The 25,562-nt window shown below is 41.3% G+C and overlaps 1 protein-coding gene and 1 long non-coding RNA gene across 4 annotated transcripts in view; one reads left to right on the top strand and one right to left on the bottom strand.

Moving 5' to 3' along the window:
- LOC113953191 (urea transporter 2-like) overlaps positions 1 to 25,562 on the bottom strand; it is a 299,021-nt gene that overhangs the window by 231,036 nt on the left and 42,423 nt on the right. The gene's annotated exons all lie outside the window — the stretch shown is intronic.
- On the top strand, positions 23,025 to 24,847 carry LOC113953194. The gene is made up of 3 exons (XR_003529769.1): positions 23,025 to 23,153; positions 23,738 to 23,891; positions 24,168 to 24,847. It is a non-coding gene; the product is annotated as an uncharacterized LOC113953194 (long non-coding RNA).

The following is a 25,562-nucleotide window of genomic DNA, read 5'->3' as shown; positions in this document are numbered from 1 at the left end:
AGATGGGGAGGCTGAGACACTGGATGGGTGTGGTGCTCCTGGGAGGGCATGGACAACTGGGAGAAACAGGTCTGCAAAAATCTAATGAAGCTTAGAAAAGGGAAGTGACAATTCCTGTCTTAGGGAGGAACAACGTCAGGCACTCCAAATCTGGAGATGTTCAAAACCTGACTGGACACAGCCCTGAGCATCCTGCTCTGGCTGACCCTGCATGAGTAAGGAGTTGGACTGGATGATCACCAAACACCCCTTGCAGCTTCAGCTGTTCTCTCATTGTGTTCCCTACAGGAAAGACAGAAGATGTACCCCACATGTCCATGTCTAAGTCTTGTGTTTTTAGATGAATGAAAAATTCCTTCTAATCCTTTCTCTTCCTATGAGGGGAATTTACCACCTGTAAGTTACTAAGGGACATTGCCTCTCTGACATGCCATGCACACACGCAGACAAGAGCATCCTTGGCCAGCCTGAGCCAACTTCAGTACAACTCTACCTCTGCTGCAGTTAGCAGAAGTTTCTTCACACAGTTGACTCAGAATGAGGCTGAGCATCAATAAAATTGGTATGTCTGAATAACCTTGTGAAGCTAAAGATGCTGTCAGGATAAGATACCTGTAATGGTTGTGGCTTCCATTAAAATGTCATCCATGAAACAGCTCTCTTTTACCATTTTAACTTACTATTCTGAATGCATAGGAAATGTCTACCATCCCAAATACTAGTGAATAACAACTTATTAAACTCTCAGTCACAATTTTGTGTGAGAACCTGAAGAGAGCAAAGAGGGAGGTAGGACATTTTGTCTCAGTCGCAAAGAGCCACTGTCCTCAGGGCTACTTAGTGCTGCTTCAGGGCTGCAGAGCTGCTGGCAGGAGAGCCCCACTGCTGCTCTGCTCTGTGTTGAGTCCCTGCTAAAGGGCAACAGGTATAAAATCTACATTCCCTTTGCTAAAAGGAGACAGTAAGAGACTATGTAATAGCAGAGCGTGGATGCTGCATTTTTTGCTACTAATAGTCATATTCAGACAACAATAAGAAGCAAGGAGACCTTCTGCTTGAATTTTGGCAATTGTTTTTCAACCTCCACAAACATCTTGTGGCTACTAGTTCCCCTGGAACTGCAGGTGAGCAGGAGCCAAATGCTACCCTGAAGTGCCCTTCTATCCATTACCTGGCTTCTGCAACAACCCCCTTGGGTATAAATGAGCTTCAAAGCAGCAAGAGGATGAAGAGGGATCTAGACCAGCCCAAGTGGAGAATGTGTGATTTGCAATGAGTTCTTGAAAGAATCAAAGAGTCACAGAATCATTAGGGTTGGAAGGGACCTCTGGAGCTCATGAAGCATAGTTAAACCTGTCCTTGCAGCAAAGCTACAGAAGAAACCAAAGACAGCAGCCTGAAAAGGGTTCCAAAAACAACAGAAAGCACAATAAACTGATAAATGTGGAAGATGTTTTCTATGCTTTTCCATTCTTTCAACTTGCCTTTCTTTAAAAGTCCCCTGTATGGTCACACATAGTGATGTGTAGTGGGGGAGAAGGCAATCTGTGGTTAGACCTTATTCAAGAGAGTTCCTGAAAAATTCTTGCTTTCACACAAAATTCATCCTGCTACCCCCGCCCCAAAAAAACACATTCCAGACTACCCTTGTTATAAGTATCTCGTTATCTGTTACTGTAATCATAACATGGCCATGAAACCCAGATTCATCCTCACCTTGGAGGCATTCCAAGGTCTCCAAATCTTTTATCAATGTTTCAATCAAGTTATTCACTCACCTAATCAAAAGCTAATAATATATACACTTTCATGACTTCAAATATTTTGTCTTCCATGGTGGAATACAAATGAAACCACACTTTTCTTAATGCTGGTGATAGCTGACAGCAACTGTCTGGTGAAATAATGTTTACCTGACTCACACAGAACATGCTTCCTCAAAGGAAGAACCATTAAAAAAAATACAAAAAAAGAAACCAAATAACAAAACCAAAACTAGGTTAAATGGTGTGAATGAAACAAGATTCAGAACTCAAATAGTAAGGGTAAATGTGGTTGTTGCTGTCATAAAAAACCTGAGAGTTTTACCCAGAAAAATATCTATGTTCTGGACTGAAAACCTAGTGCTTGGGGCAAAACTAAAAAAAGCTAAGAAAGCTGATGAAAAGGTCCCTCAGCACCCTAATTAAGCCATATTCCATATTCAGTTCCAAGACTACCTTGGCTGGTTTCTTAAGCAAATGATTCATTCAGATAAAATGAAATCAAGCAAGAGTTGATGTTTCTAAATTAATTTGGAAATGTTACACTAATTAATTAGTATTTCACATCAGAATGAAAATTAAGGGAGAACTCTATGAAGTCAGTATTGCTTTGTTACCTAAAGGAACAAGGAACAAAACCTGGATGCAGATTCCAGCCTTCACTGATTATAAATTGCTTTAGGACTAAAGAGCATGGCAAACTTTTTGGACAGCAAGAGTCAGCAGTACCATGAATGACAAAATGAGAGAGACTGAAGGAAAACAGTGATGAATGATCCATTTCCAGATGAGATTCATAAGCAATAGAATAAAAAAAACCTAAAATGCCAGGGGTAATTCTGGAAAGTGTGAACTGGCAAAAGAAGCTTGCTGCGTCACTGGGGTTGAGGCTGAAAGCAGGATAAGAACAGACAGTCAAGAATGGTAACAAGCAATGGGTGAAAATAAAAAAGTTTAAGCACAGCACAGAAGAATGGGACACCTCCCTCCTTCTCAAGTGGATTTGAAGTAGTTATTGAAATGGACCAGCTGCTTTAGAAACAGAAGAGAAACATCCTGTGAACCGTGGTGTATTTTACCAGTTAGTTTGAATTTCAGATGTAAACAGCATTCTTGGTTTGTCCCTCCATTGCCACCTTATCTACTAATAATCTTTTCGATCAGCTTAGTTAGGCTGAGCAGAACTATATACACATTTTCATGATAGTTCCAAACTGAGCAACATGTTTCTGTCTTTCTCCCCAGACTGAAGCTTCAGCTCAGCTTGTCCAGAAACCTTTTAGGGAGCTGTTAGAAGGAAAACATCTCCATCTGGCAGAGCTTAGAGTCTGGAAAGATAGCATTCCTTCCAGTTGAGAACCTCCATGTTTTGAAGCAAGGACAATTATACACTTGCTAGTTTTGTAGGCACATGGTGGTGATCAGGGGATCCTTATTCAGGCTCATACCTACTTGATCAGCTCTGAGCTATTTCTATGCTCACCTGTTGTAATGAACAGTTACATTTTTCTTATGGTAGATGACACTAACAGCTGGCATAGTAGATGAGAACAATAAGATGGGAAAACCAGTATGAGCTCAGGACCCATCCAGCAGAAGGTTGATTCATTCCCTTACAGACCAGAACAAGCCCGTATATACAAAACCTATATTCTCAACTACAAATTCTCTGTTCTCAACTACAGTACCCAAGTTAGGCATTGGAAAAGCTAGGAATAGCTTAGCATAAATGGGAAAAACAAGATTATACAGGATTATCCCCTTGGAATTATTTAAGCAGCATTGCTCTGCCCATACAAAGTGGTTTCCCTATAATTAATCACATTTATTGTTGCTGATATTAATACCTCTCCTTTCTAAGCTTCCAAAGCCCCAGTGGGATGCAAGATAGTCAGTGGAGACAAGCACAGGGTCCACAATGTGAGGTTCATAATTAACCTTCTGGATTCCCACCAGATCCAGGGAATATCTGGTAAGTTACTAAGTCATGTGGGATCCCCAGAAGAGGGAGAACATCCGCTGGTTGGAGCAAGTCCAGAGGAAGCTGCCAAGGTGATTAGAGTGATAGAGCACCTCTCCTGTGAGAAAAGGCGGAAAAAATTGAGATTGTTCAGCCCGAAGAAGTTCCAGGGTGACCTAATAGTGGCCTTCAAATACTTGAAGAAACTTGAAGGAAAGATGGAGAGAGACTATTTAGATGGACCTGAAGTGACAGAACAAGGGGGAATGGCTTCAAACTGAAAGACAGTAGGTTTAGGTTAGATATTAGGAAAAAAATTCTTTACTGTGAGGGCAGTGAGGTCCTGGTACAGGTTCCCCAGAGAAGTTGTGGCTGCCCCATCCCTGAAAGTGTTCAAGGCCAGGTTGGATGGGGTTCTGAGCAACCTGGCCTAATGGAAGGTGTCCCTGCTGATGACTGAGAGTTGGAAGTAGAAAAGTTTTAAGGTCTCTTCCAAGCCAAACAATTCTGTGATTCTATGAAGCTTTTGCTTAACACTTTCATCTTGTGATACAAGATGAGAGCAAAGCCACTTGATGTATTGTTCAGTAGCTGCTTGTGGAATAGAATGGAATGAATAGAATAGAACATTTCAGTTGTAAGTGACATAATAAGATGATCTTGTTCAGCTGTTCATGCTGTGCTAACCTGTGTACTACCAAAACAGACCTTAAAAGCAGAACAGAGCTGAAATTCTGACACACCAAAACATCCTGTTTCATGCTATCCTGACATTTTCCTTTAGGTGGCCACTCAAACACACACCAGCTTCTGTCCTGCCTGCTGTCTAAAGAAGGGTCAATTGACTGGTCTCTGGTGTCTTGTATAATCATTCACACTTGTGAAAGGTCACAGTTAAAATACAGCACATCAGAGCTGTGCTGTTTAACACCCACTGTGTACAAATGTAAATGGCCAGCCACTGCAGAAAGGAACTGAGAACAGATCCAACATGTTACACTAATTAAATGTCTGAATGGACATAACTAGGGGAAAACCAGAGGAGAAAAAAGACTCAGTTTCTTATTCATTAATACAAACATTCAGACAACTTTTGTGATCAGAAAGAGTATTTACACTTTCCATAAAACCAGAAATAAGCACCACAAAAGAAAAAGTTACTGGAATTGCAATGACTTTGTCATCTATATCCAAAATACAGCTTCCTTAGAATAACAGTTTCGGTTGGAAGGGACCTTAAAGTTCATCTCACTCCAATCTCCTGCCATGGGCAGGGACACCTTCCACTAGACCAAGTTGCTCAAAGCACCATAAAAAAAACCCTTCTTCATGGTGTTCTGTAAAAAGCAAGTACTTTTGGCATTGCATCCATCAATGCCTTAAATAAAATATGTTCCCCCTGGTGCCGAAAGTCCAGTTTTCAGATGGCTTGGAAACCTACTTGGTAAAGATGTGTTCACAAAACAGATTGTGCCAGACTGTTCCAACAGCTACCTGGCTTTCTAGACAACTGTAACTGATTTTCTAGGCAAAAGAAGTGTGAAAAGACGCTTTTGTTAGGGTACTTTTACAACATTTGATAAAGTGCTACCTGAGACACAATCTAGTTACCTCTGAAAGCGGTGAATCATTGGGTGAGAAAGGGAATGATTAAAGAACTGTCAGCACTGAAAGCTGAATTGTTCTGAGGAATGACAGTGCTATGGAATACATTCTGGTTTTCTCTTCATGTTGGTGCCTTTTACTGATAGTACAGAGTACTGTGGGTTGACCTTGGCCAGATTCTAGGCACCCACTAAAGCTGCTCTGAGCTGGAAGAGAGATCACACAGGCAAACCAAAAACTCAGCATGGGGTTAATACTAAAATTTATTACTAACAGGATAAGATCCAAAGAGTGAGAAACGAAAGAGTCTTAAACACACTTTCCATCCACCCCTCCTTCCTTCCGTGTTCTCCCTCCTACCCCCTGTAACAGTGCAGGGAGACAAGTCCATCCCTCGGGCAACAGGTCTTCCAAATCTGCTGTCCTGTAGGTCACTCTTTCATGGGCTGCAGGGGAACAGCCTACTCCACCATGGTCCTCACCATGGGTCACGGGGTGGGGGGCACAGCTCTGAGTCCTTCCACTGCTCTGTGGGGTCCCTCCCATGAGTAACAGTCCTCGATGACCTCTCCAACATGGGTCCACCCCTCAGGCAGTAGTTCTTCCATATCTACTGTCCCAAGGGTCACTTCTTCATGGGGTGCAGAGGGGGATCTCTGCACCTCGATGGTCCTTCCTAGGATGCAGTCCTTCATAGGGTGAGCTGTACCAATGTGAATCTCCCTCAGGGCCATGAGTCCTACCTGGGAATAACCTGCTCTGGCGTGGATTTTCCTCTCCACGGGCCACAAATCTCTCGAAGAACTCCATTCCATCCTGGGCCTTCCATGGGGGGTAATGGCCTTCTTCCATGCATCCATCTGCTCCAGCATGGGCTTGACTCGGTTGGAGGGGGAAGGGAGGGCAGTGCCTGCTGGCAGGGGCCACTCTGCCACCCTGGCCTAGCCCGTGGGGCACAGCCCCCACCCCTCACAGTTCACCTTGGGGGCTTTGGGGGGGAAATTTCTAGCAGCTTCTAACCAAAGCCACCCTATGTAGCTCCCCCTGCTCTCAAAAAACCCAGCCAACTCAACCCACGACACAGAGGAACATCAGAAAGTGTCATGGTCATACAGATATGGTGTGAACTTGGAAACCTGATTGAGAGGAGTCTCATATCATGTATCATGTGTCATGTGTCGTGTATCATGTATCATGTATCATGTATCATGTACCATGTATCATGAACTTTGGTCACAGTAACCTCATGCGACGTTACAGGCTGGGCACAGAATGGCTGGAGAGCAGCCAGGCAGAAAGGGACTTGGGAGTTTGGATTGACAGGAAGCTGAATATAAGCCAGTGTGCTCAGGTGGTCAAGGAGGCCAATGGATCCTGGCCTGTATCAGGAACAGTGTAGCCAAAGGGACCAGGGAAGTTATTCTTCCCCTGCACTCAGCACTGGTGAGGCCACACCTGGAGTGCTGGTTCTGGGCCCCTCAGTTCAGGAAGGACATTGAGGGGCTGGAGCAGGTCCAGAGGAGAGCAATGAGGCTGGGGAAGGGACTTGAGCACAAGGAGGAGAGGCGGACGAGAGGTTGAGGAGAGGCTGAGGGAGCTGGGGTTGTTGAGGCTGGAAAAGAGGAGTCTCAGGGGAGACCTCATCACCCTCTACAACTCCCTGACAGGAGGTTGTAGCCAGGTGGGGTTGGTCTCTTCTCCCAGGCAGCTCTCAGTAAGACAAGAGGGCACGATCTTAAGCTGTGCCAGGGGAGGTTTAGGTTGAATATTAGGAAGAAATTCTTTACAGAGAGAGTGATCAGGTATTGGAATGGGCTGCCCAGGGAAATGGTGGATTCTCCTTCCTTGGAGGTTTTTAAGATGAGATTGGATGTGGCATCAGTGCCATGATCTGGTAACTGTGGCAGGGTTGGATCAGGGGTTGGACTTGGTGATAGTGGAGGTCCCTTCCAACCTGGCTGATTCTATGATTCTGTAATTCTATATATCATACTATATCATATCATATAGAAGTTGTGTCTGCCCCATCCCTGGAAGTGTTCAAGACCAGGTTGGATGGGGCTTGGAGCAACCTGGTCTAGTGGAAGGTATGTCTGGCCATGGCAGGGAGGATTGGAACTGAATAATCTTTAAGGTCCCTTCCAATTCAAACCATTCTATGATTCCATAATTCTATATGATTCAACAACAAGGTGCAAAATCATGAATCCTGAGGGCAAGTACCTCAAAATTTTGATATTTTGATAATGTGAGAGCTCATCCTTTGGAAAGATTGAGGCAGAGATGACCCAGAGGCAGTAGCTGATCACAGGCTGAAGCTGTGGAATGATGAGCATGATCTAACAGTTTGCAAAAGGGGCAGTTATTTCTAGTGGGGAAAACGAGGCATTATTGGTGAGAAGTCCCCCGAAGATGCACTCAAGAGAGATGGAGAAAGTGTGTAAGAAGTTATAGCATAATAAAATAATGGAATTGTTGCAATTGCGAAGCAAAACCCAAACACTTTTTAGATACTTCCTTTTATGAAGTAAAGTTTATGTAGTGAATTATATGAGATGTCTGTAGTGATCAAGGCTAAATTCAGTGGTTCAGATCTGTAGACACAGAGCAATTGTATTTTCCAAGTTACCCGTAGCTCTTTATGTATATTATTTCTTTCATAAATGTCATTTTTAGCATAGAGGTTTTATTCTTTTTTCCCCTTTCCATTTTACTTCAGCAGACTAAACAAATTCCACACTTTATTAGAGCATTCACCTGGTCAGATGGAAAAAAACCTGAGGTGACTTTCATGCACAGGTGGGTATGGTACAGTTCCAGTTGACAAGTCACCTCATGGCAGAGCTGTGCCATCCCCTTCAGCACAACTTATCTCTACACCATCAGCTGTTAACACGACATGTTGGTTTCTAGACTGGAGGTGGTTCATCTCTGGGGTGCTTGAAACATCTTCCCGTTCAGTTAGACCCTCTCCACAAGTGGTGCCTTTCATTTAGGGGTCGAAGAGTGGATTAATTGAAGACATCACCTAACAGGGGCTCTGCAAACACCTGGCCAAAAAAAATGTGCTAAAAGCCGAAGAACCAAAGAACCTGTAAAAGTACCTTCTTGGGAGCTCACTCCTCAAACCCAGAGAAATAGTGACATGCACACCTCTCAGCATTGGTGAGTTGCAGACTGTTCATCATGGCTTCCCAGAGACACGGTAACAGGCTGGGCATATATCTGAATTCCTTCCTCTTAAATGTCAAACCAGAAACTACCAGTGATACAGACAGAGGGGAATTACTCAAAGAGAAAATTCCTTGTTGGCAAACAAGGAATTCTACATTTCGGCTACTCAACCTGCTACACCGTCAACGATTTTGCAGAATCAGGTTCTACCTGACCCAGTTCTGCTCTAATTTTCCTTCGATTCTCTCCCAGACAGTATTTCTGTGTACTTATTAGTCTAGCAAATGTCGGTGTAAGCTGAAAATTTCACTTGTGTTTTGAAATATCAAAATATGCTTTGTAATTGCAGGAAATTCTTCCACCTTAGAATTTCAGTTTATTTGGCAAACTAACTACCTCCAGTTCAATTACACATTTCATTTCTGACCAGACTGGTTATAGAAACACACAACATACTTTAAAAAAAAAAAATTCTTTTAAGCTAATCTCCTTGCAGAATTTAAGTAACCTAAGATTGGTTGACATATGAGGAATGAGACACTGGGTGTTAGATATTGTCATAATTTCAGACTTTCCTCAGACAAAGTAGTTTTGAATTCGTTTCTTATTTTCCAGCTCATCAGCTTTAATTGTAAACTCTTCATCATTACAGACTATGGCCAGCATGAAATCTTAACCGCTGCGGAAGCTTTTTAAGACCAACACACAAACCTTCCAACCTGTGGGGTTTCCAAAAGGAAGCTTTTTTAACTGTTTGTGTCCACATTGGCAACCAGCTCCTGAAGCAGGGCTCTGGGAGATGCTTTGAGATTCCCTGAATGACAAGAAATCTCTTTCTAAAACACCGTAAATACACAAAACCGTAGTTCATTTGAAATGTTTCATCAGCTGCTTTCTGTAAAGAAAAGTTCTGCGCCTTGAGAAGCAAAGAAGATATTTCACATGTCAGGAGGTACCACTATTAGTGAACATGCCCAAGCCCAATGATATAAACAGAGAAAAGGAGAGAAGTTTTCTTGTGTCATTTCAACCCATCAACCATGAAAGTGAGATGTTGGTTCATCAGGGAAAAATGGTCATTTGCACAGATTAGCAAAGTTTCTATGATCACTCAGCTCACTTCCAAGAAAATATCTCTGTATGAAAGACAGAAACTTCAGGAATCATCAGCTGTGTTCTGTTTGACTATTCTATAAGAATAGCCTTCATAAGAATTCTTTGGGCAATATCAAGAATGTTAATTACTGTAGGCTCTTTAGCAGCAATTAGGTCCAGGAGTGTAATCAGCTGAAAAAAATTACTTTACTAATGCTAAGAAATACCAGCTATAGCACAGATAGAAACATTGTGTAGAAATCCTGACTAGAATAAAAGCTTTGGATCAGGGCTCAAGAAATTTGTAATGAGGTAATGCTTTTTTACCCTTTCAGAATCAACATTTTTTACCCTAATCCATTTGTTTTGTTCAAGTTTGTGGAACACTGCAAGGATAAGGTTAACTTCACCAAGCATAACTGTAGGGAACAGGAATGGCCTTCCATCACCTCATGGCCAAGGACTGAGATATTTACCTACGCTGTGAAAAGTCCAATTCAATTTCCCTTTCTGCTACTGACAATTTGAACTTGCATATCCCAGGTCAGTGAATTAATTATGATGCTCTGTGGGTTGCCTGGTGGTGAGACATGGGGTCCCTCCCCTACAACCCTCCAGCTTTCTGCTGCGGGTGCTGTTTTGTGTTGTATAAATAGTTAATCGCGGGCACTGGGACTGGCTCGCAGAGGGCATTGAACTGCCAGGGCACCGAGTCATTCAGCCTCTCCCTGGCTCAATTCCTCTATTGAAACACAGCACAAAGGTTCCAGCAGACGAGAGGATGAAAGGCCAGCCCTCTGCATGCCCTGCAATCTCTGATTAGGACATTCACTCTGAACGTAGGAGTCGCTCATCCAAATTCTTGCTTTGGACTTTTTCCCCCCTCTCTTTTCAGAAGTCTCTCACATCCAGCAGCCCTCAGGTTTCCCCCTCTTGTGGGAAAACTGTGACGTGGCCAGAGCCTATAATGTTGTAGGTTTTAGAAGCATTTAAACTGTGTAGGGATAACACAGAAAACAAAATGAGTTCATGCTGTAAATCGTTACATCCCTCTGAAAGGTGAATTCCCTGGGCAGTCATTGCACAGTCATGCAGGCCAGTGGAACAAACACATGGTGTCATAGGATCCCACCATCATTTCTAAAGTGTTTTTATGTGTCCAGTGCTCTGCAAATCGATTTTGACAAGAGGGATAATAATAGCACACCATCCACTAGACCATCTGGTCTTTCCTACCAAAAATATCTTAATCAACTATTAGACACGTTTAATATGTGTCATAGCAAGAATTATTTGTGGGTATCAAGCAGTGGCTGAAACCAAACACAGAAAAAGATCATACTCCCATGATCTTAACTGGTGTGGAGTACTGTAGCAGAGTCACTAAAGCTATGCTGACTTGTACCAGTTGAGCATACAGCCCACCATATTTAGTAACACAGTATTAAGAGTGGTTATGCTCTGAAGCTTAATGAAATCACAAATTGGAATATCTCTAGTGAAATTAATGATCCAAAATGTTGCGGCTGAGCAGAAACCAGCCTTGTTTTGAGTTTTGAAGGTCTTTTGGAAACATAAAAATGCAGTTTTATGGTTTAGAGCTTTGAAAGGATAATAAGGTAAAGGGGACATTTGACAGTGAGGGGGAAAAAGAGTCATCTATTCCCCCTATATTGCAATTAATTTATTTAAAAAAGCTTTTTGAGAACTGCAATCCTCCCCAAACCCCATTAAATCCCCAAACCACAGAGTCATTCGGAATGAGACAGTGGTCACTATTTCTTTTGACTTGTTAGTGTGACTGGGCAGAAGAGGGTTCCAAAAAAAAGACCTTGTGGAGAAGGTGTCTGAGCTCAGACATTTGATGTTGTCCAGTTGCCAACCTGGCATCCTTCTTTCCTCCTACAAACCCATAATAGGAACCAGACAAATGATGGATTTAGGGAAAAATCAGGCTGAAAAATAAAATAGCTTGAGTCAAGCCAAGCAAAGTAATTAGGTTTATTTAGTGGAATGAAAAAAACATCCCAAACCTAACTCAAACCCAAAAAGAGTCTGATGGAAGCAAAAAGTTTTTGAAGGGGAAAAAATATTTTTTTCATATTCAAGGCAGTGTTTCTGGTTTTAGAGAAAAAAATTGTTCCAGATTGTTTTCCTTTCCCTTGTTGTGTCAGCATCTTAATTTTTCTTCTCTTTTTTTTTTTTTATTTTTTCTTAAAAAAAAAAAAGGAAGAAGGTTGCTTTTGAATGGAATTATTTTAAGAAAAAAATCTTTTATTTTTTAAAACTTAATTTCCCATTTTGCATCTTTGGAAATTGATTGTTTTAACTTAAAGAAAATTTCTTCATTTGTCATATGTTGAATTTGAGCAGATATTCCAGATAATTAGCCATATCACAGAAATATTTTCTCCAGCTCTACTCAAGACCCACAGAGGGCGGAGATATTAATAAGTCCTTAGGGAGAAGAAAAAAGACAACTGAGGAATGGGTTATCGAAAAAAGAAATTACGCCAAATTAGAGAAGAAATTTTTTGCACGGAGGAGGAATATAGGAGTGTGTTAAAGAGTTTTGGCAAGCCAGTCACAGATTAAAAGTCCCTGCAGTAGGAATGCCTTATTCCTTGATCCAACTCACATGTGGGAGGGACTAAACCTCTGTCTCAGGTGCTCTGTTTTCCACATGCCATGTGGTAGTTAATGGATGTTACCTTGGTGACTTAAAGGGTTTGGAGATTTGTATGGAAGCACAGGGTGAAACCCTAAGATGACTGGAACCCACAGCAGAATTTCCTTTGACCTTCGATTCTTCTCCTCTACTCCTGCCATTGAACCTCTGGTTTCTCTTTCACCCAAAAGAACAACATTTTGGTAAGTAAAAGTCAGAGGATGTGTCTGTTTGTGCCCATTTCCACTGCATCAGTCCTTGCATGCAGATGGGGAGAGATCCTTCCCCCAAAGACCTCACAGCACCCACCAACAAAAAAGAGAAAAGGAGTTTCCAAACACTGTGGTTGGCCTACTCCCTTCTGGAAACGAGTTCAGGCTTTAGGCATTTCTCCCTGGGCCACAAAAGCCTGAGTTTCAACTAGAGATAGCAATGTATTTTCAGGTTTTTTTTTTTTTCCTCTCTCTCTCCTGAGTAGAAAGAACATTAGTATAGCTAAATTTTTAGAAAGGGCAATATTAACAAAAATGGAAAAGTTAACACTAAGTTTGTAGAAAGTAATGTTCAAGCTGACCTGTGCTGAAATGTCGTTTTGAAATTTTCAGTCCATGAAAATATCCCTAGACTGACTTTTTATCTTCATTTTTGCAGGAAAAAATGCTTTTATATTCACATTTTCATAGGAGTGGAAAATTGTTTTCCATGCAGCTGTATGCTTCAAATTGACAGCTGTATTTTTCACGGGTGTGAACTCTCAAGCTGAGGTTGCCACTCAAGCAGCTTGAGTTGATCCCATGCAGGGCTTTAGAAATGACCAGAACTACCCTGAAATTGTCCTGAAGAGAGAGGAGCTCCAGGACAACAAATGCTTCAGGGCCACGTTGCCATGCAGACCATTTGTTCTATTCTGACCCCAAAAGAGTTTTACATCGCTAGTTGTAGATTTCCTGCATGTGACAAGGCAGAATTGATGAATCCAAAGCATTAATAGAAAGTCAAGAACTGTTGGTGCATTGTAGAAGGTAGGACTGGATTCTGCTTCTCCTGTAGGGTATGGTTGCCCGCTCCTCCAAATCTTATACATGTCAAAATCAGAATGAGAACTGCCTTAGAGCTCTGAAAATGGGCTATAATCTCATGTCAACCCTAGTGTGAAGGCAGGACTGGCATAAGAACTTCCATCCTTATAGGATGCGGATTTTTTCCCCCGATGACAAATTTTGAGACCTCAGTTTTCACAGAATCCCAGAAGGGTTCAGATTGGAAGGGACCACCAGTGGGGTTGTGTGGTCCAACCTCCCTGCTCCAGCAGGTTCATCGCAGAGCAAATGGCACAAGATTGTATCCAGACAGTTCTGGAATATCCCCAGTGAGGGAGCCTCCCCACCCTCTCTGGGCAACCTGTTCAACATTCAGTCACTGCATTTTCAGATGGAACTTCCTCAGCATCAGTTTCTACCCATTGCCTGTTTTAATCTGCTTGAGGTATGAAGGGACTTTATTTTTTTCCCCCTTAATTTTCAAATAAAATTAAAAAAAAAGAAGCAGAAAACCAAACCAAACCAACTTCTCTTGAGTCAATGACACCACAGAGGCATTGTATAGAATTTGTATTGACAGCAAAATGAGGCAGGGATTCTCTGGGGAAAAGGGAATCTTGCATTATCTCTTGATGCATTCTTATGGAACTCAGACTTTCATCCCTTCATCACCACATCTGCATAATTAATGCTTCATTTTGGGGCTTTTCAAAATAAAAAAGCAATCTCCCAAATCTTGTACACCCTGCTAAGCCACAGAGTCAGCCTCAGAGTTGCAAGGCATTATAAGTAACCTGCATGTGTAACCTGCTCCCTCTCAAATACCTCATCAATCTGGAAGCTACACTCCCCATATGTCTCTTACGCCAATTCGTTTTAACTGTCAAAGAGGTTATTTTCAAAGGACTCGAGTGACAGCTCAGAAATCCATCTTGGTGGATTGGCAGGGCCTGGAAACTGTGTATCTGAACTGTATAGAGGTCAGACGTTTAATTTCATGCGGGTTCCCGTGATTTATACATGCTCGGGCTCTTGATACGGAGCAGTCTGTGCTTCCTCTGTTTTTCAGGATGTAATGCCTGCCTAGGGATTGTTCCCTTCTGCACAGCAGGTACAAGTGCAAAGCACAATGCCAGTGATAAAAGAGATAAATACGCTAATATTAATCTTATACCAAAAGGGGAAAGATGTAGGTGTCCTGTCTGATGAAAGAACGTGCTTTGTCAAGTGTTCACAGGATGCCCCTCTGGCTGGTGTTTTGAGCAGCATTAATGGGTACAGGAGAAATCAGCATTGGTGAGATCAGGTGTAGGCAAAGGACCTTGACTGATAAGAGAGAAGGAAGGAATTCATTAGGAATTTCTTGTGATACATGGCAATGCTTTACAATATTAAGTCTTTCAAGATATTTTAGCATGTTTATTTTCTGGTCTAAAAGGGGAAACTTTAGAAAGACACAAAGAAAATGGTTTGACTCATGGCAGTTTCAAAGGAAGGAACCGAGCCCATGGTAGAGGGGCTGGAATGAGATGCTCTTTAAGGCCCCTTCCAGCCCAAACCATTCTATGATTTCTGAGTTACCAGTTTTGCCTCACTCCACGTAGTATGATACCTGTCTCATTCCTGTGTTGCTTCCCTCATCCCATATACTCTGTCCTAGGAATAACGAGGAGAATTCAAAGGTGGCTTCCAAAGTTTGCCTGGAAACACTGATAGACCAAAAAAGCTGTCCAGGACAGGCCAAGAAATTTACTTTTTAGATCAGCAAAATGATTCCATCCCAGAGATGCTCAGACACTAGATAAATCTTGAGAGAGGGAGGGAAGGGGTGGACATTTTCATTTTTTGCCTTCCTGTTTCCTTTTTCTTAATCTTGTTCTCTGTGATCTTGTGTGCTGGGCTATAACATGGAGGATTTACTGTGGAATACTGTACCAAATCTTGCAGAGTAAAACACCAGACTGAAAATCCCTCATGAGCACCATCTCTGCAAACCTCACTTGTCTCTCTGTGCCTGACATAACTACATCTCCTGAGGGATTATTCTTACCAATCCAGACTGATAGAAGGCTTCTTGCCTTGGCAAAATAACTAAGCTATCTATTTATCTGTGCTCTTTTTAATGATTTGAAATGTTAGTTCTCTTTCTGTCTTGATTGTTGCCTTTTAGAAACCTGTAAAACAAAAGGCAATAAATGGAACCAATATGTTGAATTTCACCATCTCTAGTTAATTTCACAATAATTAATTCCCTATTATTGGCAGACTATTTTTTTTTTTTTTTTTTACACCTACCTAACTTGCCCCATCACTTCAGGACGATGGAAGAGGAATATAGGAATATATTCCATCCAGGAATATAAAATACATTCTCTTATATTTCCTAAAAGACTTGCTGGTGTCTGTAGCAGACCAACGAGACATGAGCCAGCCCAGACAATATTTGCTTTCAACTCAGATAAGTCATGTATGCACTGTTAAAGGCAAACCTTCCCTTGGCTTTCCCTTGGCTTTCCCTTAAGCTCTCAGTGATTTGCAGGGTCCAGATGAATTTTCTGCTAGTCAAAGTAACCCAGCCAGCAAAAGGACAAACATCTCACAGCAACTGTTTGCACAAGGTGGTTGATGGATCACAAATACAGTTTCATCAATCTCAAGTGTCCTTCTAGTCCATCCCTTGGCCCTTGACTGCCTTTGTGCTGACTTCCCAGGACATTGGAAGAATGTATGTCTCTTGGTGAACACTCTCTCAGCACACCCATAAACAACCTGACACCAGCACAGGATGATACCACTTTTAATTTCTGTCCTAGTGTCTAAACTTCACTATCTGGTAAGGACTAACCAACAGTGAGCCCAGATCCCTCCAAATATTGATGCACTCATCTTCATTAGACCCAAATACCTGTTCTAAACAGCTGAAAACTGTGACAGTGGAGAAAGAAGGAAGAATTCTGCCTCTGTCTCCCGTTTCATCCCTCTCATGGGGGTATGGTCCTGTTGTATTGATTGCAAACAGCACCTGCACCAAAAGGTGGTGCTCTGGGTAAATGGTTGTTCATGTCATGGTTGCTGGTTGGGAAGTTGAGAGGCGAGTCCTGCCTTCTTGGATTTGCACTGTCCTTGTGCACCCTCTCAATTCATTAACTGTGGTAGTATCAGCACTCAGCAGATGCCACCAAATGTTTATGGTTGTGAAAAACCATAGCCATTTTCATCTCCTTCAGCTTCAAGCATTTCCTTTCCCCCCTTTGTATGTAGGTGGTCCAAGTACAGTTTTATGCGTGTTTTAACAATCCAAGAACATCTGTAAAATGTTTGTGCCATACTTGGAAACAAAGGAAGGGAGGAAGCCTGAGACACAAAGAGTTCTCAATACCATTTCAGGATACTCTGTTTCATCAGAGCCTCCTGAGCTTTCTTTGGAGCAGCTTAGGAGATCAACCACGTCATATAAGAATGTATCCCAGCATGGAGGAATATTCCTGAAAAGTAAACTTATTCCTGTGCATAGTGTCAAATTCAAAGTGATAGGCAGGAAACTTCCTTCCTCTGTATTCTTGGTGCAGATGCAGGTGATTTCACTTCAAAGAAATTAAGTTCAAGGCAAAGAACAAAGATGAGCTGGTCAGTGTCCCATTCTAGTCTGAGCTCATCCTGTACCAGGCAGACTGATTCCCTGCTGCCTTTGGAGATGAGGTATTATTCTAAACCAGAAGAATAAATGAGTGAGGTATACCTAATATACCATTTCATTTAGTATTCTACAAGTGTGGTCAATAAAATATAAAATAAGCCACCTTTCTCCCAGCTCATGTATCCTCAGTGTAGGAGTACAGTATGTAAGTGTACTGCCTACATAGATTTACATACAGATGGCATGCAGTTTGCTATTTCAAAATACTGAATGCTGTCTTTCCCACAGATTTAAGCTGGACAGGCGGCTCTCGTATTCCATACTACATGGGGGTGGAATAAATGACACCTCTCTGTTTTCCTTGCATTCCCAGAGCATCATGCCTCGTTGCAGAGACACAGGCAAGTACAAAATCCTTTCACCAAGATGCCACAGGCTACAAAATCCTTCTCTCTGCCTCGTAAAAGAAATGAAAGGGGCCTCCACTGACTTTTGTAAATGGCAACCTCGCATCAAAAGCAGAGACTGGGGACAGGTCAGAAGATGCTTTTCACTTTGTTCTTCTCAACACAGGTAAAATGAAGTCAATGGAGCCAATTTACTCCTTTTGACCATTCTGAACTTAAAGCAGCAAGAGGCAAATGCAAGACTATGTTCAATAAAAATTTATGGGTTTATTCACACTGAGAGGCATTTCATGCTCAAAATTTGAGAAAGTAATCCATAGCAAACAGCCACAAAGTAGAATGAAATATATAGAGCAGGATTATCCAGCAGCTGGAAATTTTACTTTTGTTTATGGAAATAATATCTTATAGGAATTACTGAAATCCACAGAGTTCACAATTATTATTAATGGCATTAAGCAATACATTCTGTACATTGTAGATTGTAAAACTGGCCTTTTGCCAACCAGTTACCTACTGGAACACTCATTATAACACAGGATTAATTCAGTTATTTGGAAAAAAGCTCAGACAAGTGAGTTTTCAGAGAGCAGGATAAAAAAATAAATGGATTGCATTAAGCAAAATATTTCTGTTTGTCCAAAGAAAGCTGGGTTTTTTGTTGTTGTTGTTTTTTTATTCCTTTGGATTCCTACAACTGAAAAGTGAAGGAAAATGTGGTTTAGGGTTCAGCTTATTTTGTGAGTGAGCCCACAAACTGTCAGGAAAACACTACATCACAGAAAAGTTCCCAAGTCTTCTTTCTTACTCTCTTTGAATTATGTTATAGATTTCGTGTTCATGAAAGAGGATTACATATAAAGGCAAAAGGCTTTCTTAAAACACCCAATCCCACAGAAGGAAAGAAAAGAAAATAAAATCCCTTGTTATTTTTCTCTCCACTTTTCTCAAAACCCGTGAAGTCTGGCTCACAACTTTTAAGTATTTGGGCTTGGTGGAGTTGTGGACAGGTAGAAACTGAGTCCACACAGAGCTGACCCAGGAACCCAGAAACAGAAACAAGGGCCAGCTTCGCCAGTGCTTCAGGGTGCTCCTGTCTCCTATGCTCTCCCCTCCCTTGTCCAGGCAGTGCTGATTTCCAGTCGTTTTCCAGTAAAATCAGACAATCAATAAATGACAATAACATGATACAGTCTCTCCACCCTGTCCAGCTGGGATCACTCTCCTTGTTAATATGCAGACAAGCACTGAATCCCTCCAAGGAACAGTTTTAAGCCAACAAGGCAGCAGAGTGGCTTAAATTCACCTCTCAGTGGGCTCAGAGCCCACACAGTGTCTGTTTTGGCTCAACAGATGGGCAGAAACTCATGGGGCAGCAGTAACTTTCACAGGGGCCCTCAGTTGCATTGCTTTTGTACTTCCCACATCCCTTTGCCTCCAATGCCTTCCCTGTCTACCTCTGTGTGTGGGAATCATACTTTCCCATGTGTCTCTGCAAAGCGCCCAGCTCTCTGCTGATGACTCGATTTGTAATCCATGGTGGCCTTTAGGCCAGCAGAGTCTTCAGCACAGCCACAGTTTTATTTGCATTAACGTTAAATAGTGTGTACAGAAGCAAAAGGAACCCTGCATATAATACCTCTCTTTTTTTTTTTTCCTTCCAAAAGGTTAAATTAGTATACATGCAATGGAATCTCCACAGTTTTCACTTTATCTGCTGCAGAGCTTGAACTTTAGTCTTTTTGTCCAAAGGGAGAAAAATCAATAGTATCATACTGATACACAGGAAACTTTATTAAAGCAGCCATGGGCATCTCCACAACCTTACCCTATCAAGCTGGCTTGCTAATTGGTTTGCAACAGTGCGGTTGCCATGAAAATTTCCCAGGTCTGTCTTATGAAAATCTGGCTCTATCAGCATCAAGAACACAAACAGCCAGGGAGGCGGGCAAAGGTCACTTCCTCGTTGTTGGGAACGGAAAATGAAGCTTGTTAACATTCTGCTGCTGTTTCTTCTATGGAGAGAAAAAAAAACCCAGATCTGTGCTGCAGGGAGCTTTCCTCTGGAGGACTGAACAAAGATGATCAAGCTTCTCCCTGCTCACTTCCACTCACCCATCAGGTTTTCACTGACGGGGAAGCCTGAAAAAAAAAACCTGCCAGACGTGTCATTTCATACCTACCTGAAGTCTTTAGCTTGGAGTGCTTCCCTTATTTATCCATCACAACATAGTCTCTCTCCCTTTTACATACCATCTCTCCCCTTTGCTGAACCCTGGTTTGTTGCTGTGCTTAAACCAAAGCCGGATTCAAAACGACCAGAAAATCATCAGTGCATGAGCAACAATGAATTAAAATTATGTAAAGCTTTCGCGAGAAATGCCAATTATGGCTGGAAGAGAGGAGAGATGGAGTATCTAAATCCCCCCGTCACTGGGTTTACCTTTATACCCGTGAGGCAAAAAATGTGACTTTAAGAGTGGTGTTGCCTGAGTGAATCTGTGCCAAGCAAGAACCTGTAGCAGATCCCAATGCACCTGTCCAAGGAGCAGACGCTGCCGAGTAAGTTCAGTTCACATGGGGTGTGTTAGCCACACAAAAATAGCACCAAGGCTCTCTGGTTTGCACCAGAGGTTTTCCACGGCATCCTGTGATGGAAAACATCCCCTGAAATCTTGCTCAGTCCATCTGAAAGCCAGAGGAACAGTAGAAGATGCTCAAACCTACTTTTCCTCCCCTCCTGCCTCCCTTATATTTCTTTAATTCAGAATGTGGGGCCAAAAGTAAGTAAAAGAGTTTTACCCCTTCATGATGAAAAGAGACTTCAGCTTCCAGCTGAAGCAGTGAATACGAGGCCACTGCACAAGCAATGAATACGAAGATGTCATTTTCTCCAAAAATTGAGACCTAAGTAGGAGTGGGTTTTTTACATGTGAAGTCTTTCGTGATGAAAACTTTTTTGGGACCAACCACAAATCAGGCATAAACCACTAACCAACCCATGGCCTAGAGCCTATACATTGCAATTTCAAATGTGCAGAAGCTAAATATGGTTTACAACCAGCTTTAGGCCAGGCAAATTCAATCTCCTAATCACTTTATCCCTGATAGTAGGGTCTGGATAGTTGGGAAGCATTCCCTGTTTGTGTGAGCACGCAGGCACCATGTACTTCTAGGATCTCCCTCCAAGGACAGCGGATTTGGAGCCTGGCTGTTCATAGCAGCTCCCTCCAAACCACGTATCCCCACACAAAGAGGTTCTCAAGGCTAAACTACCTTTAGGGCTGATGGGTGGCCATGCTGTACCTAAAGATCTAGTTCACAGTCTCAAATCCAACTAACTGCTTGTGTTGGTATAGGACCCTGATGTTTAACTATCTGTGTTGTTGTTGCTAAAAGAAGAAGGTAAACAATTTGTTGCAGAAAGCATATGGAGGAATTATAGAAAGAATAATGCCAAAATGGTACCTTTTTTGTTCATAGTTTAGTATGAAGATACATTTAATTTCTCCAGCCAATTTTTGGAGGATGCTTTCAGCTTTCCCATATTGCAATGGAATGAAGCTAATTTGGGGATCAGTTATGCAAAGTCTTCTATCCTGGCTGGTCCAAAATATTAAACTCCAAAGGGATCAGTGGAGTGGATCAGAGAAAAAAACAAACCAAACCAAAACAACTACAAAAGTGTGAAATATGACTTAATGAACCAGATTTGAAAGAAATAGAGGATTTCAACATGAAGTTTGATGTATAATCTCTTTCCTTAATATGGACTGGTTGTGCCAAACTACGAGAATCTTGTCTGTTTGTCCTATTTACTTTTCCATTAGCTTAGCCACACCAACAGATCATCTTAAATTTTCAGAAAATAGAAAGATGAATTTTTTTGTCATCATTGAAAGAAATAATATTTGTTTCCAAGGAGAAAAACAGATTTTCTTTTTTTTTTTTTTTCCCCAGGTAGAATGGAGGACACTGGACAGGAAAACAAATTGATTCAGAAAGACATTGAACTCTAACAATAGCTCAAATCTCCAAACTGGTAATGATTTGGAAAAGTTTGTTATTATACTACCAGAGTCTGCTGAAATGTCTCTTCCACCACCTCACACACAGATGCACACATTTTAAATACAATATTAAAGATACCCTTGACTAGTAAAGATCCTGTCAAAGTATGCTAATCAAATCCAGCTTTGATTTCATGCTTACTTTTCTGCTCATCCCAATTGTAAAGCTAAGCTGTAATTAATACATAAGAGGCTGGTGATTATACAGTATTAGGCTGAACATATAGAGTGAACATACAGCATTAGATTGCATTTCAGTAGATCAGACACTGTTGAGAAATAAGATCAACTCACAAGCTCTGGTATTAGCAGGCTGCTAACTTATCTTGGTGACAATCTTGAGTTCTTGCATTGATCTGCTGCTGGTGACATCTTATGCATCATCTGTGTGTGTGTGTGTATACCCATATGTGTGCATGCAGACTAAATAGGCCCTCTTTTCCCTTTATTTTTATTTTTTTATTGTTAATTCATAGATTTATAGAGTTAGAGAATATTCTGAGTTGAAAACGTCATTGAGTCCAGCTCCTGGCTCTGCACAGGACAGGCTCAAGGATCTCACCATGTGCCTGAGAGCATTGTCCAAACAATCCTTGTACTCTGCCAGGCTTGGAGCCATGACCACTGCTCTGGGGAGACTATTCTAGTGTCTGAACATCCTCTGGGTCCACATTACCTGGGGAACCACTAGTATTCCTCTGGAAATGGGCCTGATAGGTGACTGTCATGGCAGAGTGATGTCCCGCCATCAAGCAGAACTGCAACCTGTTCTTCCTTCTTGCCTACTTGCTCAGGGAGAGCCCAGAAGAAGAGCAGAACATGTAAAGGAATAAACATTGCAGCATTACCAGGCACCCTACTGCCAGAGGGCACATGAAAACTACAGGAGTCCCTTCAGACAGCTTGTCAAAGCCCAGCTAAGGTCTTTTTTGTATCCCCCTGCCAGTAGAAAAAAAGAGCATTCCATAGTCTGAAACACTCAGAACTAGAAGAAAGGGCATGTGACTCCAAGAGAAGTCCTGGGATTCATCATTCAGCTTTATAGCATAGGAAATCACACTAACTGTGATAAATAGTGAAAAGCTAAGATGAGAAAAAAGGAGCTCCCTATGATCCTGAACCTACTTCTGCTTTCTCTGGGGTAAACCTGGAGCTGTTGTAGTGAAAACAAGCAACAGAGGTCCAGACTATCAAAGTCAACTTGGCACCATAAAAGTTTAAGCAGATCATTCTTTGAAGAGTGCTATGCCTCAAAACTACTTTTTTATTTGAAAAAAAAAAAAAAAAACCACAAAAAAAACAACCAACCAAAAAAAAAAAGCAGCCAAATCAATCCAAACCAAACCAAACCAAACCAAGGAAAGGAAGGTTCTGTTACAGAGGGAGCTTTATTCTACATGCATGGACCAATTACATTCTGCTGCAGAGCCACACCAGAACAATCTGAGCACAGCCATGCCGTGGATGTTACGTGGCATTTCTCTGCACGGTAACCAGATCACATGTGAAAGCCCAAATTATGCAAATGAAAAGGCTCCAGTAATACTGTTGAAATATTCCTGGAGTGTACACTTGACAACCTCAAAGTACATTTCACACCACTAATGACTTCATCACTAACACAATTGTCATGAGTCAAGCAGTTTCCATAGCAACGCCCTAGTACAGCTGTTTACCCGTATAAAGTACTGCACCTACTTAGTTCCATATACAGACAGATCACTAGATTCCTAGGTACTGAAATTGAAATAATTCAATTTTCAGTGTCTCTCTTTATGAAGTGATTCTGCCAGCTATAGGTATTAGCATATCAATGTGACTTTGACAGGGTCTGCTGCAAAAGACATATTTTGCAGGCACTTCATGTCAATTAGAGCCCTAACTGTTTCATGGAATAATCATTCCTGCCAGATTAAGGTCAGGCTGCAAGGTAATTTAATTGGTGCCATTATATCTAGGGGGAAAAAATGCTCTAATAAAGTGCACACACTGTAGCTGCCAGTGAGGATGTTCTATGCAACATGAAAGGGATTGCCTTCCTAAAGTGTATGGGCAAACCATTTAGAGGGAAAGAAATAAGATGGAAACAACTTCAGATGCTTTGTTTCCAACAAAATTCCACTGTGTTTGACCAAGGGGGAAATTTTATTTCACTTGAAGTAGTACTACTCACAGGGGAGGAAGCACTGAAGAAAAATAAATAAGAATAAGAAGAAAAAAATCCCATCACTCTGTGCACTTCTTCTTATCTTCAGTGGAATGATAAACACTTTAATTAAAAATCTGCAAAAATCAAAACAAAGTTTCTTTTTTCCCAGGGCTCTGATGGCTGGGAAGTAGCAAGCCAGGCGGGAATTATCCTGGCCTCCCTCTGTGGAGCAAGACCTGCAGGATTATTCTTTCCTCTTGTGGAAACTTTCAGTCAACAACTTCTTTCATGAGCAGCATGAACCCAGTTTCCTACGGAGTCAGGTAGAGTATCCTCTAAATTTTCCCTACCTATCCATAATTCAGCTTCTCACACTTTTTCCAGAGTCTCCTTTCCCCCTGAATGAGTCAGGTCCTGGGATGCCCAGTTAAAAGAGGAATGACATGACTGTGTGTCAGTGTAGATGTGGGAATGACAACTGTGCAGTCACTCATTGGGGTCTGCTTTCTTCTAGCCTGAAAAGGACAATAATTCAGATAGTTTTTATTTATTTCTCCAGGTCTTGATTTCCACAGATTTATTTATTTATTTTTTTTTAGAAATTTGATTATCTTTGAAGCACATGTTGGATTTTTTCTCTACTCTCTGAAGCCAACCGAAGTTTTCCAAAGACTTATGGATGGATAGTGCAGAGTGTTCTCCAACAAAAGCTTACAACACAGGAAAATGACAAGAAAATAAGATTCTTAGCTCTGTATCTTCATCCCATGATGACTTATCTAATGCCAACAAACTTACAAAAATTGTCATGATTTTGAGCTTACTCTCTTCCAGAGCACTGGGAAAAACATCTGCCTTGCAAATGGATTCCTCCTCATAGAGTTGGTCATGCCAGGGCTATCCTGTGCAGGGCCAGGAGCTGGACTTTGATGATCCCAGTGGGACCCTTCCAACTCAAGATTTTCTATGCTCAGCACTGTGGTCATAATCACACTCTAAATAGCAGTACAGAAAAGATTAAATCAACTGAAGAATATATAGTGTTAATCAAAGGCTCAAGGCCAGTTTTTCAATTATCTAAACTGCCTCATTTTCACAGACATCGTCTAGGCTGCAATTACTTAAATGAAGTTGAGAGTATTTATATAATATTGTGACAGGTTCAAGAACAACAGAGGAAAGTTTAGTTTTATTCTATATAACGCAAAATGTTTACAATGTCTTTGAAAGGAGACTGCAAATTGTTACTTTTATGTGGCACTATTTTATTTTTTCAAAGAAAAAAACATATTCCTAAACTGCAGTTTCAGATTGTTAAATTCTACTTCCCTAGAATGCTTGTTTTTATGACTTTATCATGAAATAAAATATTGTGTGCTTAGAGTTGCTTTAACAATGTTGTGATATGAAAACTGATCACGATCAACTTAAGCTCAAAAACACAGAGACAAGAATGAAAGTTTTCCTATTTTCTGAATGGGGAAATATATAGACATGTATAAAATCCAGGATATTCTGCCAAACCAGAACAATTTTTCAAAATTGAAGTGATGGAAAAAGATCAGATTCTGAGCCCTTTGAATTTCCCTGTGAATGTTTTAAAACACTTTATTAATTTTTACTATTTCCTTTTAGCTTCCACTCAGGCTTACAGTGGAACTATTTAAGCAAGATATAGAGAAGATTTTTTGCTGCTATGAATATTGCATAAACTAACTGAATTAAGGTCATGTAAAGGTAGATTATAAATGGAAATGAAAGTTTTTTGTCATTATTATTTTCCTTTAAATATGTCTGGTAGAACATTTTGGTTCAGCATCCCACTCAAATACATTTGATCAGCCATAAATTATCCATTAAAATCTCCATTAATCCCATTACAAATGTAGTCTATCTTCCTTCATTTGGTTCAGCCTCGGTCATGAATGCAGGAACACAGATAATGGGGTGAAAGACAGCTTTGGATTTGAGGGCTCAGCAGCTCAAAGAACTTC

This window comes from Corapipo altera, unplaced genomic scaffold (assembly GCF_003945725.1).
Source record: "Corapipo altera isolate COAL_440 unplaced genomic scaffold, ASM394572v1 61553, whole genome shotgun sequence".
NCBI lineage: Eukaryota > Metazoa > Chordata > Aves > Passeriformes > Pipridae > Corapipo > Corapipo altera.
This window is presented reverse-complemented; position numbering and strand designations above follow the sequence as displayed.